This window comes from Pistacia vera, unplaced genomic scaffold, assembly GCF_008641045.1.
Source record: "Pistacia vera cultivar Batoury unplaced genomic scaffold, PisVer_v2 Contig439, whole genome shotgun sequence".
NCBI classification, from domain to species: domain Eukaryota; kingdom Viridiplantae; phylum Streptophyta; class Magnoliopsida; order Sapindales; family Anacardiaceae; genus Pistacia; species Pistacia vera.
In genome coordinates this window covers 518,603-537,084 of record NW_022196267.1, presented here as the reverse complement: position 1 = coordinate 537,084, position 18,482 = coordinate 518,603, and positions in this window count along the sequence as shown.

The following is an 18,482-nucleotide window of genomic DNA, read 5'->3' as shown; positions in this document are numbered from 1 at the left end:
TGTTTCGAGCTTCAAAGACTATTGCTCAATTTGATATCAAGCTCGCTATTCATCAGTAGAGCACTGAATGCAGATTCGGTCAAGCTTTACTAGTTAGACTTATGCCTAGTCAACATACTCCACACTTGACCTTTTCTCTTTTGTGACATTCTCAACAAACTTAGAATTTGAAAAGAAAGGGTAGTTGTGTAAATTCCATGCAATCATGTCGCATTAAATGCGGCAGCCTTTGGCAATTACTTTCCATCGCGCGTGGGTGACTACAACTATCTACATGCGAAGTTGAGGCGACATGCAATGATGGTTATGATTATGGCAGTCTAACGGTTGATCGCCCCTAGTGGATGATTGACACGTGGCCACGTCCAAGGGCCAAGATTACTCGACAAAAGAAGGGTTGAGATTCATTGTAGATCGACAGCTATGATTGTAGCTCGCCCTTTCGTCTTCCATGCAAACCACTACGAACTCATAAGAAAGCTTACATACCTTGCAAAAAATTCTCAGACGGTCCTACTTATTATGTCGCTACTTCTTCATCTTCACGGTGCTTTTCCAGCGAGTTCATCCTATTCTCTTGTTCCGATAAGGTTTATTTTCCCTTCCTTTGGTGGTTTCTTGATTTTCGCAGTTGTGGGGGGCCACTGTCGTGGCCACATTGAGTCGTTTAGGGTCTTCTGTGGGTTTTTAAATGCGTCTTTGGAGGTCTTGGGTTCAAGGAAGGTTTATCATGGCAATCGCCAGGATCCTTGGTAGGTCGCGTGGGTCTGTTATTCGACGTGAGCTATCTCGGTTGCCTGAACTGAAAACTAAATGTGGATAGGTCACTGAGTTTTTTTAGCTATGACACATGTTCGCTTCTGTTTTAGGTACCTAGAGGCAAGTTATGGTAATGTCTTCATCAAGCACCCACACAATTGATTGCATGTTCGATATCTTTACGGGCTCAATAGTGCTTGGGGGCATAGCCCCCGAGGCTTCTGAAGAGGTCGTCACACGAAGCTCAAACCCTGACATGGCAGACTCTTCCGATCATGCTTCAATGGAGGTCGCTCAGTTGAGGCGATCACCAGTTCACAAGCCACAGAAGGAACTATAATCTTTGATTTACGTCAAGGATTTAGGGGCATAAAAGAAACTTATGCGCCTTAACTCAACTCGATGGTTCCGGGAGGCTTCTCTCAGAAGAATCTCCTCACAAGCTAGGTGGCGATCTTTGAGACCTTTCTGAGATGTGGGATGTCTATTCCCCCTCACCATTTCATCGATAGTATTTTGAGACGGTTCGATATCATCCCTCTCCAGCTGTCCGCAAATTCATACATCATAATCATAGGTTTGTATACAGCGTACATGATTGTCGAGCTGGGCGAGCCATCTGTTGAAGAGCTTGTCCATTTGTATAGGTTAAAGAAGGGTCAAGACCAGACATATTACCTCTCCAAGGCGAGGAAGGTACATTTCAATGGTTTGGTCGACATTCCAAAAAAGGTTCCACATTGGGATTCTTAATTTTTCTTTTATAAAGTCGGGGAGACCGGAGTTTTTGCTTCAGAAGCTAGTAAGACTTCGACCTCTAGTGAGTGCAAGGAGAGCTTTCAAGCTTGATGGTCGAACTAATCTAACTTCTTTGTTATGCAGTTAATGTCGAACAGAATTTTCTCCCCTCTATGAGCTTACAAAGGCTTTAGCAACCTTTTTGATAGGGAGCACAACGTCAACAAGATTGTCTCGATTCCTCGCTTGAGGGCATAAGACTTTTGTGAGGATAACACCAATTTCATTACCATTCTTGAGAAAGGTAAGTGTTCGCTTACTCATAGTTCTTCCTTCTGTGTAGGTAGAGTTAGAGTAGATGCCCTAGAGCCAATTAATTATTGTAGAATTGACTCTTTGTAATAATGTTCATTAATCAATAAAAGGCATTTTATTATATACCGCGTAAATCATTATTATTGCAATATGTATTAATATATGTCCTTAGAATGGTAGAACCGTGATGAGGGTACCAAGTGTTTCAAATCTTGATAGTGAGAACCCTATGAGCACATATGGTGGCCATTCTAGAAATGTCCGTAGCCCCAATATTATTCCGAAGTAACGGCACAGATAATATGGTAAGGCTATCATAGTGTTGAATGGCCCTATCGAAAGGCAATGATTAATCTCACTTGTCGAGGTTGTTTGGTGACAACCTGGTGCAACATATGGGTGCTTGCTGTAGGCGAATACACCACAGTAAGTTCACTGGACTAACCTACCAGAGGATTCCATATGGATGGTAACCCCAGTGTATATGGAACAAATCCTCTAACAAATGGTGGTGCATGTGATCCTTAGACTTGAGATCACCGGAGCGCCTTGTGCACCGATTGGTGTAGTTTAACACTAGCCTAACTCAATTCTTTTCAGAGCTATCATATGGTAGTGATTAGCTGCATCAAGGAGTGTATCAAGACTATGGTGGATAGACAAAGGATTTATCACTCCCGGGTACAGGAGAAGTTATCTCATGGTGCAATTCAGTATATGGCAATGACACTAAAACTGTGGCCATAGTGGGATTGAGTTGTTGCTCTATCTAGTTTATAATACAGGTCATTGGTTCAGAAACTAAATAAATAATATCGAGAGTAACCGAAGGTTGACACTATTTCTATGCCTTCGTCTCGTCGAGATAACGTATGATGAAAGGATCGAATTGCACAGTAACCATATCGTTGACAGGTAGCTACTTTGCTGAATCCGAATCTATCGGGTGACCATGATGCCTTGCTAGGGGCCAATCTTGGTCTGTGTATTAGTGAGACGATTAATTGGTGTTAATCGCGATACTATACACTACCGGTATGATAGGAGTCCTATATCACACACATAGAAGATATTTAAGACTCGGGAAGTAAGAAGGGCACTTTCGTCTTTTTAGGCGAAAGATATTTTGGTAATTTCACAGTGCAATTAATTTGCTGAGGTCGTAGCCTTTTATTTAATTGTTAGAAAAATAAATAAGTGAATTACATTTAAATATGTGTTCGCATATATTTAATAAATATCATTATTGTTAAATGTTAATATATTAATTGATTTTAATTGAAATAATGATGAAATAAAATAAATATCTAATTGGGAGTGTTTGGAAACATGAGGTGTTTGGGTTGGAGCCCAAGCCTATTCCATATGGGAATAGGGCAATTAAAAATTGGACTATAAATGAAAAAGTGTTAATTGAAAAAGAGTGTGAATTCATTTTATTCATTCATTACTTTTTCATTTGAGATAAAAACTCTCCTGCCCCAAAACAGTCTCCCACGCCAAATATTAGTTTTGCTAAGAATCAAAGTTTTCTTTGATTTTTGCTTCTTGTTTCTTAAGGCTAATGAGGATCTAGCAAATCCCTCCTTAGTTTCTTGAGATTGTCTTCGTGTGGACTACGTTGGTTCGATCCTGCACACTTGGGTCGGTAGCAAAACACATTCAGAGACAAAGTTGGAGGAGCCTCCAAACGTGCGTATGGTTTCTTTAACTCTAGATTAATTTTCTACAGATTCTTATTTCGATATAAACTGTAAAATTATACCCTGATCTTGGTTCTATGGGAACAATCCTTGTATTATTGTTTTTGTTTTCCATTGCCTCAATGGATCATTTCCTAACAGGTAGGCCGCTTATTGCTTGCTTTTCTTTTTGCAGAAATATGGGCCGAGAAACCAAATGGCCTGAAGAAGAAAGTACTAGCTTTAGGGGCTACCAAAAAGTTATTGTTGCTCCGACGAAAAAGCAGCTTACTACTCCAGCTGGCACAAAGCGAAGCGAGGGCGAGCTTGGGGAAAACCCTAGCGCAAGGAATCCCGTGACTGCCATTAAGGTAGTTGGTAGGAAAGGTGCCCCCGAGCCCCATAAGGGGTTGGCAAAGAATACATCTGAGCCAACTGGAGGCTCGAGAAAATAGAAAGCGCCCGAGTAGCATGATGTATCAGGCAAGAAAAAATCAATCGAGCCTTAGGGGGGCTCAGAAAAATAGAAAGTTGTCGGGCAATAGGGTGGCCTAGGCAAGGAGGTCACAGGGCAAGCTGGCAGCCCAAAGAAATCTACAGCCAAGGACTTGGCCAAGAAAAAATCCATTCCCATGGGTGAAGCAGGAAGTAAGTCAAGCTCGCCTCCGTAGGGAGGTGCAAAGATGGATGAGGCAACTCGAGCTACGGTCGATGCATTAATCGTCCAACTCCCTAAGCATATCAGCATCAGGGCTATGGCGGCCAGGGATGCTATCACGCCATGAACTTTTGCAAGAGTTAGGGATCCTCCCCCCCACCCCCCCCCCCCCCCCCCCCCGGCGATGCTAGCTTGGGTGTGTAGCTATACAACAAAGGTACTAGTAGTTTGCCCACTTCTCTCTTTTATACATGTTTTCTTTACTCATCGCTGACTTTTGCTTTTCCTTTTTTAGGTTGCCATGGCGAGCAGGCTTCTCTATGAGGAGTGCTATCTCACATTGGTGGGAACTCGTCAAGGATGGCAACTAGCAGAGATGCTGAATGAGGATGCCTTAGCTAGGGCCCAGGTTACGAAGAAAGAGAAAGAAGCAAAGCAGGTTGAGCTTGAGTGGCTTAGGGAAGAGATGGTGACCTTCGGGGTCAAGGAGAGGGAATTCCTTGACAAGATTAAGGTAAGTGAGGCTGCTCGAGCGAAGGCTGAAATCAAGGCAGTTGAGGCTGAGAAGAACTTGGCATAGGAGCAAGGTGCCAATAATAAGCTGAACTCCGAGCTTACCTCAGCTTAGAAAATTACCTCGGATTGGGAGGCAAAGTTCAAACAAGCCCTGTTCAACCTTGCCTAGGAAGTGAAAGGTCAGCAAAATGCTGAGGTTGAGACTGAACGACTTAAGCTTCAAATTGGGGAGTTGAATAAAGCCATTACCAATCGAGCTTGGGAGACTGACGTCTCCCTTATGCAAAAATTGTGGGAAGCTTATCCATCGATCGACTTCTCCTTTCTTCCGTGAGTTTATCAGAAAAAGGTCAACAGGATAAGGACCAAAGCTTAGGGAATGGCCTATGTGTACTCGAATGATTCCGAGCCTGAAGGTGAAGGCCAGGAGGAAATCGAGGAGGGCGAGGAGAAGATTGGCCTAAAGCAAGAGGTCAAGGATTCGACTCTTTTGGCCACCCTTCCCCCCATCACTACCGATCTTCCTTCGGGCGAGGTTCCAAAAGATGTGTCAGCTCCTAACCCTAAAGAGGTCATCATCACTCCTACCATCGAGGAACCATTTGTCCCAGTTGGTGACGAGCTTCATGGTCTGGCAGATGATGATGCCCCACTCCTCCACCTGTTTAGGAAAAAAAAAATTGTCTTTTTGTTATTTTTATTTTTTAGTTAGGTTTGTAACCGAACTTTATCATTAATGAAAGATATTTTTGCATATATATGTTGAGCAACTTTTTATTCCTGCAGAGTCATTTTCCAAATGTAACTTCGTTGATTTGGGGCCTTTCACCCTTAATGAGTTGAATTTTGGTGTGGCTTATTGAGCTAAGCTCTCTTTTTCTGAACTCTTGACTCAAAGTTTTTTTTTTTTCTATATGATCACGTAGGTCATGAATTTTGAAGCAATAAATGATAAATGCTAAACAATAAAAATGGTAAACAAAGAAAATTTATGAATAATACCTCTTTTATTGATAGAATTTTTTGGCCGTAAACGACCTTACAATAAATGCTTGAAAGAAAATAAAACATGAGTGGAACTCAAGCTGCCCATTAGTAATACCTTCGTAGATGCTTGGCATTTTAGGCTCACAATATTGCTTTGCCATTGAGGCATTTTTTATGGAAGGTTCTTGGTGCGAGCTTTTTAGAGATCCTAAATGGACCTTCCTATTTGGGCCCAAGTGCCCCCAAGTTTGGTTTTGTATACCCTGGATGACCTTTCTGAGGACTAGGTCACCCACTTCAAAGTCTCTATCCTTGACTTTGGTGTTATAGTATCGTCTGACTTACTGTTGATACAAGGCGAGCCTTAACTGAGATTTGGCTCGATGTTCTTCGATTAGGTCTAGCCTCAGACAGAGAAGATCTTTGTTTGTTTCTTCGTTGAAAACCTCCCTCCGTAATGAACTAACCCCCACTTCAACTAGGGCCATTACTTCACACCCATATGATAGACAGAATGGGTTTCTCCTGGCTATCGTTTTATAGGACCACAAGGCCTCTAGCAATTCTTCAGCTCCTCTTCCCTTCAAGACGTCAAGCTTCTTCTTAATGGTGTGCTTGATAACTTTGTTCACGGCCTCTACTTGTCCATTAGCTTGAGGCCGATAAACAACAACGAATCTCTTCTTAATCCTAAGCCGTTCTCAAAAAGATCTGAAGTCTTCACTGTCAAACTATTTTCCATTGTCGGTTATTATAGTGTGGGGGATTCCGAATCTACAAATGATGTTTTTATAGACGAAATCCTTTAACTTGTTCAACGTGATGGTGGCTAAAGGCTCAACTTCTGCCCATTTGGTGAAATAGTCCACAACAACTACCGTGAACTTAACGCCCCTTTTTCCTTGGGGTAAAAGGCCTATCAGGTCGATGCCCCAGATTGCAAACAGTCTGGGGCTTGTCAAAGTAGTTAACTCTTGGGGTGGAGCTTGCCGAACATCTACGAACCTGTGGCACTTGTCGCATCTGCGCACATAGTCTACTACATCATAAAAAATTGTTGGCCAGTAATAGCCCTAACAAAGCACTTTATATGCTAGAGATCTGCCCCTTACATGGTTCATACATATGCCTTCATGAATCTCTCAGAACATAGTCTGCAACATGGTTAACACACCGCAATAATGGTGAATTGAACCCACGCTTATACAACTTGTCATTGATGAGCGTATATTGAGTTGATTTCACGTGGAGTGTTCTGACTTCATTTCTTCCATCAGGTACTATTCCATCTCTTAGGTAGGCAATTATTTCATCCATCCAGTTTTATCTTTGGCTTGTCACTGAGACTAGTTCCTATGGAGCGGAGATGCTCGAACTTGGGAGGAACTTAACAGGTATTGAATTAGTTTTCTCTTGGCTCATTGTAGAGGCTAAGCGAGCTAAAACGTCGGCTATTGAATTCTTCTCCCTTGGGATCTAAAGAATAGTGAAGGATTTGAACTACTTAAGCTCGAATTTCACTTGTCGAAGATAGGATGTGATGCGTGTTTACTATAACATGCAAAAATAGCAAGTATACTAGTCGCAAAAAGTAATAAAGTGATGAGTGAGTATCGTTCCCACGAGGATAATGTTACTAACTACCGATTTTTCTAGTTTAAGTCCTAATTGAAGCAACAATAAATTGGATTGATGGAAGATTAACAAACTAAATACAAATGCAAAACCCAACAACTTAACTAATTAAACAATTCTAAAACAAATGCTAGGGTGTTGAATTCACCTAAATACGCTAACCCAAATCATAGAATCTATTACCCTAGTTCTAATTCCTTGATTGAAAATCGAATTCCCTAAGTTGTAAAACATACATTCTCATGCTACATTTCCCTACTTATCCCTATTAAGCTTCCGCACCCAACAAAATGAAGATTAATAGTTCAAAGGATTTTAAGCTTTGTGGAATTCTATCTAGATTTCATAGATCGCTAAACCTATCTCTAGCGTTTGCTAATCTATGGTATTTATCCCAAGAGGCACAATCACAAATCACTTCTCAGTCTCATTGTGAACAACACACATTTGAATGGTGATCAAGCATCCAAAAGACATTAAGCAAAGAGATAAACACTCAATCATGAAATTAAAACTCAAAGTAATTCAATCCATATAAATTTGAATCATTGTATCAAGATTACATCAAACCCTAGCTAAACAACTCAGTTCATACTCAAAAACGAAATAAAACAACAAAAACAAACTGAATCAAGATTCATCATTGAAAAGCAAGCAAAAGATGGAGAAATCTTCTCTAATTTGAAGCCCAAATCTTCAATAATCTTCTCCTTCCATGAGCTGCCTCCCAAATCACGAACCAAGCCCCTTTTCTCTTCCTTTTCGCTCTAATTTATACCTCTCTCACTTAAGGACGAAGCCCTAGCAAGCCAAAACGCGTCGTTTTATTTTTGCATCTGACGCAGGTTTCGCCGCGGCGAAGCTTTTTCCTCGCCGCGGCGAAGACTTACAGACCCAGTTTGAGCATGATATATTTAGAATCTGGAAAAGTGTAAAACATATGAATTGTAGCCCTTTCAATTATCTTTCTGGTCGTTCAAGAATCAGCACAATCTGAGGTCTACAGCTCAAGTTATGGCAGAAATACTGAAGCACGTCCAAAGACGTTTTTCTTCAGTTCCCAGCGTCCTTTTCACGACTTCAAGCCAAGTTTTTACCTTTGTCCAGTCAGAATTAGGAAAAACCCAAAACATGAACGTTGTAGCTCTTCTTCTTAGCTTTCCAACGCTTCTAAATTCAGGTTATTCCGAGTTTTCAAGCTCAAGTTACACAATTTACGCTCAAAACTGTCATTTATGCTAAAAATCATCGTTTAGGCCTACAAAGACAAATTAATAGAATTAGGTAGCAATTATGGCCCAAATTGTATGAAAATTATCCTAAATCCTATCAAAATTCAATGCAAAATCATAGTGTAAAATATGCTTATCAGGATGCCATTCTGTCTTTCTTCGCTTGATATTTGTGACTAATCTGATGGACTACGAGCTGGGAGTCGCTATAGATCTTAATGGACTCTGCCTCTATTTCTTTGGTGAGACGGATCCTCACGAGAAATGCTTCATACTCAGCCTCGTTGTTGGAGGTGACAAATCTAAATCTGATTGCGGCCCTGATCGGGTTCCCTTTTGGACTTTCGAGTAGGAGCCCGCTTCTACCCCCTTCTCATTTGTGGATCCATCTACATACAAAGTCCAATTCCATAGTTTGTCAAACTTTGGCTTCTATTGTTCACTTTCTTTTGAGATGCTTGCCCCTGGCGGGCTTACAGGAGAATTCTAAAATAAAGTCCGACAAAGCCTGACCTTTAATTGTTGTCCTCGGGATATACTTGATATCATGCTGACTCATTTCCATTGTCCACTAGATCAATCTACCCAATGCCTAAGGATTTTGCATCATCTTTCTCAATGGAAAGTTTGTTAGCACATGAATGGAGTGCACCTGGAAGTAAGGTCGTAGCTTCCTGGTGGCAATGATAAGGGCATAGGCGAGCTTCTCCATCTCAAAGTATCTTGTTTCTGTGTCGAGCAATCTTTTGCTCACATAATGTACCGACCACTACACTCCTCCTTCTTCACATACCAAAGTCGCGCTAATTGTGAACTTAGATACCAATACATACAACAGCAGTGGCTTGCCCTGGATGGGCTTTGATAATGAAAGAGGTTGTCCCAGACGTTTCTTCAATTCTTGGAAGGCTTTTTCGCACTTCTCCATCCACTTGAAACCCTTCTTCCCCTTCAAGGTCTCAAAGAATGGTAAGCACCTGTCCGTGGCTCGCAAAAAAAACCTAGTAAGTACAGCCTCACGCTCTATCAAGCTTTGTACCTGCCTTATGCTGGTCAACCTTTTCATGTCTAAGAGAGCCTGAATCTTTTCCAGGTTGGCTTCAACACCTCGATGATTTACGAGGAACCCTAGGAACTTTTTCGAGCTTACTTTGAAAGCATACTTCAGAGGGTTGAGTTTCATTTTGTATTTTCTAAGGATGTTGAATATCTCCCCTAAGTGCTCAATGTGGCTTTCGATAACCTTTTATTTGATGAACATGTCATCGATGTACACTGGTAGCGTGTCGAATGCACCAAATTAATTAACCTTACTAACCTAACTACTAAATTGTATATAGGGTGAGCAAGGGTCGATCCCACAAGGAATGATTTGATTAAATCCTATATTCTGCACCAATAGCCACAATGAAAATAATAGAAAAATACAATAAAACCCTAAACAGTAAACAGGACAACACAACAGAGTAATGAAAGGGGGTGTGATCAATGCAATCTAAACTGAAAACAAATAATGGTAGAAAATATCAGATTAAAACACCAATTCTCGGTTCAAGATCCACCTAAACATGCATTGGATATACTAACTGTAACATTATTTTGTCTCGTAATTATGGAACTACTGACCCTAGGAAACAACAAGCTCTGTTACCTGAATTTTCCCTTAATTGTCACTACTGAAATAAGCTCTTCAAGTAGATCCTAACCCTTGAACAACCTAGAATAAGCTCTCTAAGTTTAATTCAATGGCAACCTTAAGAAATAGGAAAATAGATCAATCTAAGCAACAATCACGCAAGCTCAGATTATTTAACTTAGGCTATGCTATTCCAGATGACAGAATGAAAACTTTTCCATAATCATCTATCATCATGTGTTACTCATTGAATAGAAAAAGGACAATTACGGATCACAATTCCTAATTCTAATAGATAAAATTCCGATTAAACAACTCAGCAGGCCATTACTAAATCACTCAAACAGAAAATTATAAACAATTAAAATAGAATAACATAAACAATTCCAATAAAAACGAGATTGAGAACAATGTTACTGAAGTTAGGCTACACCAATGACATGAATTTAGGCTTTAAAATCCCCTTGAACTGAAGAAGAAAGATCAGCCTCACATCTTGACGTAGAAAGTAAAAGAAAACAGAAAAAACTAAAAACTACTGCTGTCTCTTCTCCCCCCTTTTTTAACCTCACAACTCATCAATAAATAACATGTGTTTCCCTTAATTCTACCCCAAGAATCACGGAAATTCTTTCCTAGACGTTTCCTAAAAGATAGACTTCTAGATTTGTCAAAATCTTATTAGATATGGAAAACAGAATTCGTCTCCAGCTTGCACCGGGATTCTTGCAATGTAAAAGATCTTTTCTGGGCTCAGTCACTTCAGAAAAATTGTAGTCCAGGATGTGTAGATAAATCTGGGCTTTTGAATCACCCGCTTTCGATATCTGACACTCCAGTTAGGCCCGTTCGAAGATTCAATACTCAGCCAGGAATTCCTTCCGCGACTAGGATTCCAGGTCCGGTTTTGCAACAACTAATGAATACCCAAATGAACTCGGATTCTCACCCATAATACTTTCCTGGAAATATTGATTCGTCAACTTTACTTTTTCTGAAGAACACTTTTGCAATCGAGAAATCTGACTCATGAAAAACCTGAAAAACGCAGCACTGGTCAGAATAACAAAAATCTGGAATTTCCTAATCTTTTATCACTTATTTCCTAAAGTCCATCCAACTATGCCAAACTCACAAAATAAACTCTAATCAACTCAAATAGGCATAAAACATAACAAAAAACATAATATGGAAGGAATAAAAATATGTAAATTACACTCTTATCATACACCTCCATTGTCTTGCCAATTTGGTCAGCGAACATCTTGTTCACCAAACGCTAATAGGTCGTCTCAGCATTCTTCAGGCCAAACAGTGTAATCCTGTAACAATAATATATTCTTCATCGGGTTGATATATTGGGATTTGGTTATATCCCAAGTATGCATACATAAAGCTGAGTAATGCATTTCCAGCTATCGCACCTACTAACTGGTTGATCTGGGGTAGCGAAAAACTGTCTTTGGGACAGACTTTATTTAAATCTGTGAAGTCGACGCAAGTCTGCCACTCTTAACCAAGACTAGGTTGGTGAGCTAGTCTGGGTACTTCACCTCTCTAATGAAGTTGATGTTCAAAAGTTTGTCAACTTCATCTTTGAGCGCTTTATAGCGCTCTGCATCCATAGATCTTCTCTTTTGTCTTATCGGTCAAGCTGTGGGTCAATGTTCAACCTATGGCACATGACCTCGGGACTGATCTTAACCATATCAGCATGCACCATGTGAATACGTCGAGATTTTTCTTCAGAAACCACACTAGATTATCAACCATTTCTTTGCTCAGACTGCTGCCAACGTTTAATACACGAGTTGGATCTTCCTTGCTGACAGATATATCTTGCAACTTGGCCCTGCTGCAGGCTTTTCCCTATGGATGCAAGGATCTATTATATCCTCAAGAGGTCCGGGGTGTGGTTCGGACTCTGCAATGACCATGGTTCTTGGGAGCGGCCATTTCAGTACAACGTTGATGGCCTGATTGTAACATTCTCGATATTTCTTTTTGCAGTTTTTGATCATCGCGACCCCCCCCCCCCCCCCCCCCGAGAGTCGAGAACCTCATTGCTTGGCAAAGCACTGAAGTGACTATGCATAAATCATCCAAGATCGGTCTTCCAAGAATGACGTTATATGTAGTCCGGCAGTCCACCACTAAGAATTCTGCCATCACCGTCTTGACTTTGGGTTCTGCCCCTAGAGTTACAGGTAGGCCGATCGTTCCCTTGGGAACCAAGTTGTCCTCGGTGAACCCATAGAGCGACGATAGGCACACCTTCAAGTCTTTCTCTGTGAATCTCATTTCTCAAAAAGCTCCCAAGTGTTCACTGCACTTCCATTATCAACCATCACCCTCAGTACCTTGGCATTGCCAATTTTGGCTATGATTACAATCGCACCATGATTATGGTGAGATGATTCTTCACATTCTTAGACTGTGAATCCTACCACCTCACTCTTTTGTTTGGGCCACTTTGGTGGCTTCTGTTCACAACTCATTACCTAGGGGATCAACTTTGTTCTGGCCTCTCGAGCATATTGTTCGCGAGCGCGCCTTAAGGTCTTGCTATGTCAGGACCCCCATAGATCATGTCCACCAGGACTTCATTGTTGGCATTGGTTGGGGCTTGTTAGACTTGATTATTTTGCTCGCCAATATTTTTGCAAGCTGGTGCCTCCTTGACAAATTCCTTTAAGTAGCCCCTTCATATCAGGTCTCTAATGACATCCTTTAAGCCCCGACACTCGTTGGTATTGTGCCCGATGTCCTGGTGGTATCGACAATATCTTTGCCGATCTCTTCTACCCGAAACCCCCTTCATTCTCTTTGGAGCAAGCAGTCTCTTCGCCTCATGGGAGACTTCATATATGTGGGCTATGTCTTGCGTGAGGTGGGTGTTTTTTGCATGTCGCGAGAAAGGCTGCTTGTCCCCCGGCTATCTGTTCTTTGTCTCTTTTGGGACCCGTTCTGATCCTTGTCATTACGGTCTTGGCCCCTCTGCTTGTCTGATAGGTGATCTTGTCTCCTGTCTAGGGCTCTTCGTGATGAGCTTCTGGCTAACGCTACTAGCAAGCTTTCTACTCGTTAGTGCTTTGCAGCTATCTAGTAAAACTTTGTCAGGCTCACATGATCTTCACTTTGGAACTCTTTCCACAGCTCTATTTGCGGCTTGATGCTTGCAATTAGCAAAGTCCGAATTGACTCTTTGGGTGCATCTACGACCTTTGCTTTCTCGTTTTGAAACCTCATTAAATATGAGGTCAGTGTTTCGTCTCTCTCCTGACGCATGTTGCTCAAATAGCCGAGCGGCATTGCGAACTGTCTCCTCGCTTGGTATTACTGTAGGTACAGTGAGGAGAATTGTTGCCAAGAACTAATGGAGTTCACCTTGAGTCTTTTATACCACCTTTTGGCATCTCCTATTAATGTGACCATGAAGCAGTGGCACTTTGCCAAGTCACAAACCTGGTGCAGCTCCATCAGGTTATTGAAAGAGTCAAGGTGGTCTCTAAGATCTCATTTCCCATCAAACTTACTTTCTAGCACCCTGAATCCTTGGGGAAGTAGTGCTTGACAGATCTCCTCTGTGAAAGGAGAGCTCACTATTTCTTCAGTCGCATTATTCTGGCGGGCTCTTAGATTATTGCCCTATTTTTACATCAGATCTAAGTCTTCATTATGAGGATTGCCTTGGTTGGTTCTGTTCAGCCTTACCTCAAGCAAGTGAACTCACAAATCTATTGCTTGCGAGGTTGAGTCATAATGGCTGGGCTGGTAAGTGCTATCATGCTCATCAATGTGTTGCTCGCGACGTCGGTTATAACTGGAATGTCGGTCATTGCTAGATTGGTGCACATGACTCGCCTCATGAGCTTGCGAGGTCTGAGCTTGCCTTGGGCGTGGATTAAAATCGACACGCTGACATTTGGGATAACACCGAGCAGATTGAGCCTCTCATAGGTGACTATTTCCTTCGCTTGCCCCCATTAGTTGTTTTCCTGGTTGCCTCCTGGGGTTAGTTTGCCTACGGGACTCACGATCTTGAGCGGGGTGTACTCTATGATGTCGAGGGTGTTGGTCGCCCCTTGGTTTGATGAACTAGACTGGTCGCCGACTGAATTCTGACCTGTTAGGGTGATATCATTGAAGCGTGGCTGGTCAAGATTCTGTGCAGTTGGTTGCCAATTTCTTAGCTCAACCACGTTCTGTTGCACCAACTATGCAACCATTGTTTTGATCATCTCCACCAGTTGGCCGTTCTCGGGATTTGACGCCCCCGCTCCCTGGTTATTCGTAGCTTATTGAGTCAACGACACTAGTGGTTAACACCCAGCGGCATCTTGCTGCATCTCCTAGTGGAAGGTTTCCATGTTGTCGTGATTTTCTATGGTGGGTTTCGATGGAGTGATCGGGTCACTAGAATTGCTTGCTAGAAATTCTGAGATTTATTGATGCAAGAAAACACCAACTAGAGTGATCTGATCGACCTTGATGGGATCGGAACTGATGTGTGCGTGATTACGGGTAACCAGCATTGAACTAATAACAAAATGCAATAATGTAAATGACAAAGAGATTTTTAAAGCGGTTCGGCGAGTTGAACTTTGTAGCCTACGTCCATTGTTCTTATATTTGTTGTGAGAGCTTACAATGATAATCCTAGAATAATTTGCTAACCCCTTTCTCATCGTTGGAAGGGGTTTATATACAGAGTTGGTACAAAGGAAAGAGCGAAAATAAAGGGATTACAATCAAGTTTGAAATACAACTCCGATATTCTCGCGATTGGGCGATGTGGGATCAGTTATGTCTTTAAGACCAAATGGATTTGTATGATTTGTAGTTGAGACTTGAGGCTATCGTGTTCCTGATATACCACCAAACAAATTAAGCTGCATGCAAATGTTGTTGAGCAATTCAAAATGAATTAATTCGGATACAAATATTGGTAGCTAGCTATTTAATATGCCAGAATGATTTGAATTTAAGTTGTACTTACAAAATTTAATAATAAAAAAAAAGATTATCAATAAATATCACATATAAAAGAATATGTATTATGTTAAGGTTTTTCGATTATACTAATAAATGGTTGGGAAAAACAAGGAAAGATAGCGACATTTAATTGGTTAGCTACATATTTAATTTAATTTGAAGCCACGGTTGGTCGCAATCTACAAAAGCCAAGAGGATAAACTTTCCAAAAATGAAATTAAAAATTGAAATGTATAATTCTCAATAATATTTCTTGTTAACCTATACGAAAATGAGTGTTGTGACAAAATAAATAAAAGAGTTGGCCATTCATTACGAATTGCTGTTACATCAAACATGCTTATTGTAGGGCAATTAATGATGATATTTTGAATTTAATTTTCTTAGGTTAATGGTGAAGTTATCTAACTTAGATTTTTATTTAAAGTTGTATAGAGATGCATGGCTTCATAAGGTGACATGAGAGAAGTGAAGATATTTAATCTAAATAAAACTACACAGTTACAATTACAAAAATTTTATACAAATTTTATAATACAAACTGATATAAAAAAAGATGATTGAATGATTTTAAATTAAAAATAAACTTTTACTCAATCAAATTTTATCATATCAGTTTGAATAAAAAAAATTATATAAAAAGTTTGTAAACATATTAAACGTTTAATCTAGGGCAAACAGAGAATTAACTATAATTCCACCTTTGTTTCTTTCTAAAAATTAATTTAATTTCGACAAATCTCATCCAACATGTACGGACACTTATTAAGAAGAAATTAAAACTATCACGTGAATACAGCAGAAAATGTTGCAGCTACCTGGAGGAGAAATAAGTTAAATTGCGTGAAGAAATTAAGTCCCAAGCAATTAACAATATATTCTTAATAGCATATATGATATAGTATATCAAGTGGTTGAAAGATTGGCCAGTTGGATGTTTTAATCTATACCACCTATTTATTCAACAAAACTACAGTCTTGGATTAACGCTCAAATCTTTTCCCTTTTGATTTTTGTTGCACTTGTAATGNTGAAATGTATAATTCTCAATAATATTTCTTGTTAACCTATACGAAAATGAGTGTTGTGACAAAATAAATAAAAGAGTTGGCCATTCATTACGAATTGCTGTTACATCAAACATGCTTATTGTAGGGCAATTAATGATGATATTTTGAATTTAATTTTCTTAGGTTAATGGTGAAGTTATCTAACTTAGATTTTTATTTAAAGTTGTATAGAGATGCATGGCTTCATAAGGTGACATGCGAGAAGTGAAGGTTTTTAATCTGAATAATACTACACAGTTACACTTACAAAATTTTTATACAAATTTTTTCATACAAACTGATATAACAAAAGATGATTGAATGATTTTAAATTAAAAATAAACTTTTACTCAATCAATTTTTATCATATCAGTTTGTATAAAAAAATTTATATAAAAAGTTTGTAAGCTTATTAGGCGTTTAATCTAGGGCAAACAGAGAATTAACTATAATTTGACCTTTGTTTCTTTCTAAAAATTAATTTAATTTCGACAAATCTCATCCAACATGTACGGACACTTATTAAGAAGAAATTAAAACTATCACGTGAATACAGCAGAAAATGTTGCAGCTACCTGGAGGAGAAATAAGTTAAATTGCGTGAAGAAATTAAGTCCCAAGCAATTAACAATATATTCTTAATAGCATATATGATATAGTATATCAAGTGGTTGAAAGATTGGCCAGTTGGATGTTTTAATCTATACCACCTATTTATTCAACAAAAATACAGTCTTGGAATTAACGCTCAAATCTTTTCCCTTTTGATTTTTGTTGCACTTGTAATGGAAAACCCTAGGCCCCATATGACCTACCATCTCTGCAATCTCTTCAATGTCCTCAACCATTTGCATGTATCAATAATATCACCAACATTTTATGCATTTAATTAACATTTTCCATTGACTCTTTGAATGGTAGATCTTGTCAATTTTCATAAATTTTTTCATATTCCAAAGTAATGTATTCCTTTCCCTATACATTTATAAATCTATATGGTACTGATGAAGGGGTTTATTTATTAAATTACTTTTCTTTGTTTTGCAATTTCGGTTTGTTGATATAAAACTTTCCTCTAGATAAGATTCACTGCTTCATTCAACAATAATATTAATAATAGTAATATATATATATATAAAAGAAGCATTTGAAGTGTTTTTCATATAATACTATAATCAACATTTTTTTTTTTTTTTAATAATTGGGGTATCCGGACCAACTTGCTCACACCTAAACTAATCTCTAAGGTTCATTAAACACCTTACAAAGTAATGTTTCAAGTAAGCCACAAATATAATAGGTGGTCCCAAAATGGTTTGAACTCATAAATTAAGAAAAGAAAAATGTACCCATTTGAACAAAAAAAAAATATATATTATTGAAAACAATCTTACGAATTCTTGTGTATATATTCATCTAACGAAAATTAAGCATACATATAATAACAAAGAAATGAATAAAAGAAATTTTTCATTCGCTTATTTCACAAGAGAGTTGTGAAGCTAAGTCAAGGGTTTAATTCAGGATGGAATAGTAGCTCAAGCAGAATAGAAGGACATGGTGATCTTCTGGTGGGAAAGCTTGCACAAAAGTCAAAACCTTGCAAAAATGTAACATGGAAATTAAATTAAAATTTAAACTCACTGTAGACAAAAGTTTAATAAATTTGAGCGCATGCACTGCCCTCTTCCCTCTTCAACATTCTTGAAATCACCACCTCAGTTTTTCAGCTAAATTTATCGCCCAACCTAAATATTGTCCTTCCCAGTACCCTTTTTTTAGTATTTCTCATTTGAGGGGTTTAACATATATAATCAATTTAATAATCACAATTTTCTAAAATATAAAGGTTTTACTTTAAAAGAAAAATCTATTCGTTAAATCTAATACCTTACCAATTATATAAACTTTTCATAAAACAACAAATGATATATTCTTAATAAATAGCATTAGATTATGCCAGATTATAGTATCATTTAACATTCAAATTAAAGATCATGCTAGATAGTATTAGACTCTATAGTTAGCATATTTCCATTATTTTTGTCTTTATTATATTTCATTAATGGTAAATAAATAATTAACCTGATTTTACAGTTAAATATACCTTTGATACAGGAGAAAATCTAATTTAGTAATTAGAATTTTAGAATGTTTAAGGTACTGCAAGTAATCTTTTTATTAACCCAGTATATAGCTCGTTTTAGATAGAATCCCTTTGAAATTCAGGATTCCAAGTTCAATTCTTAATTTTATGGCGGCAGGGTGATTAATCAGGTC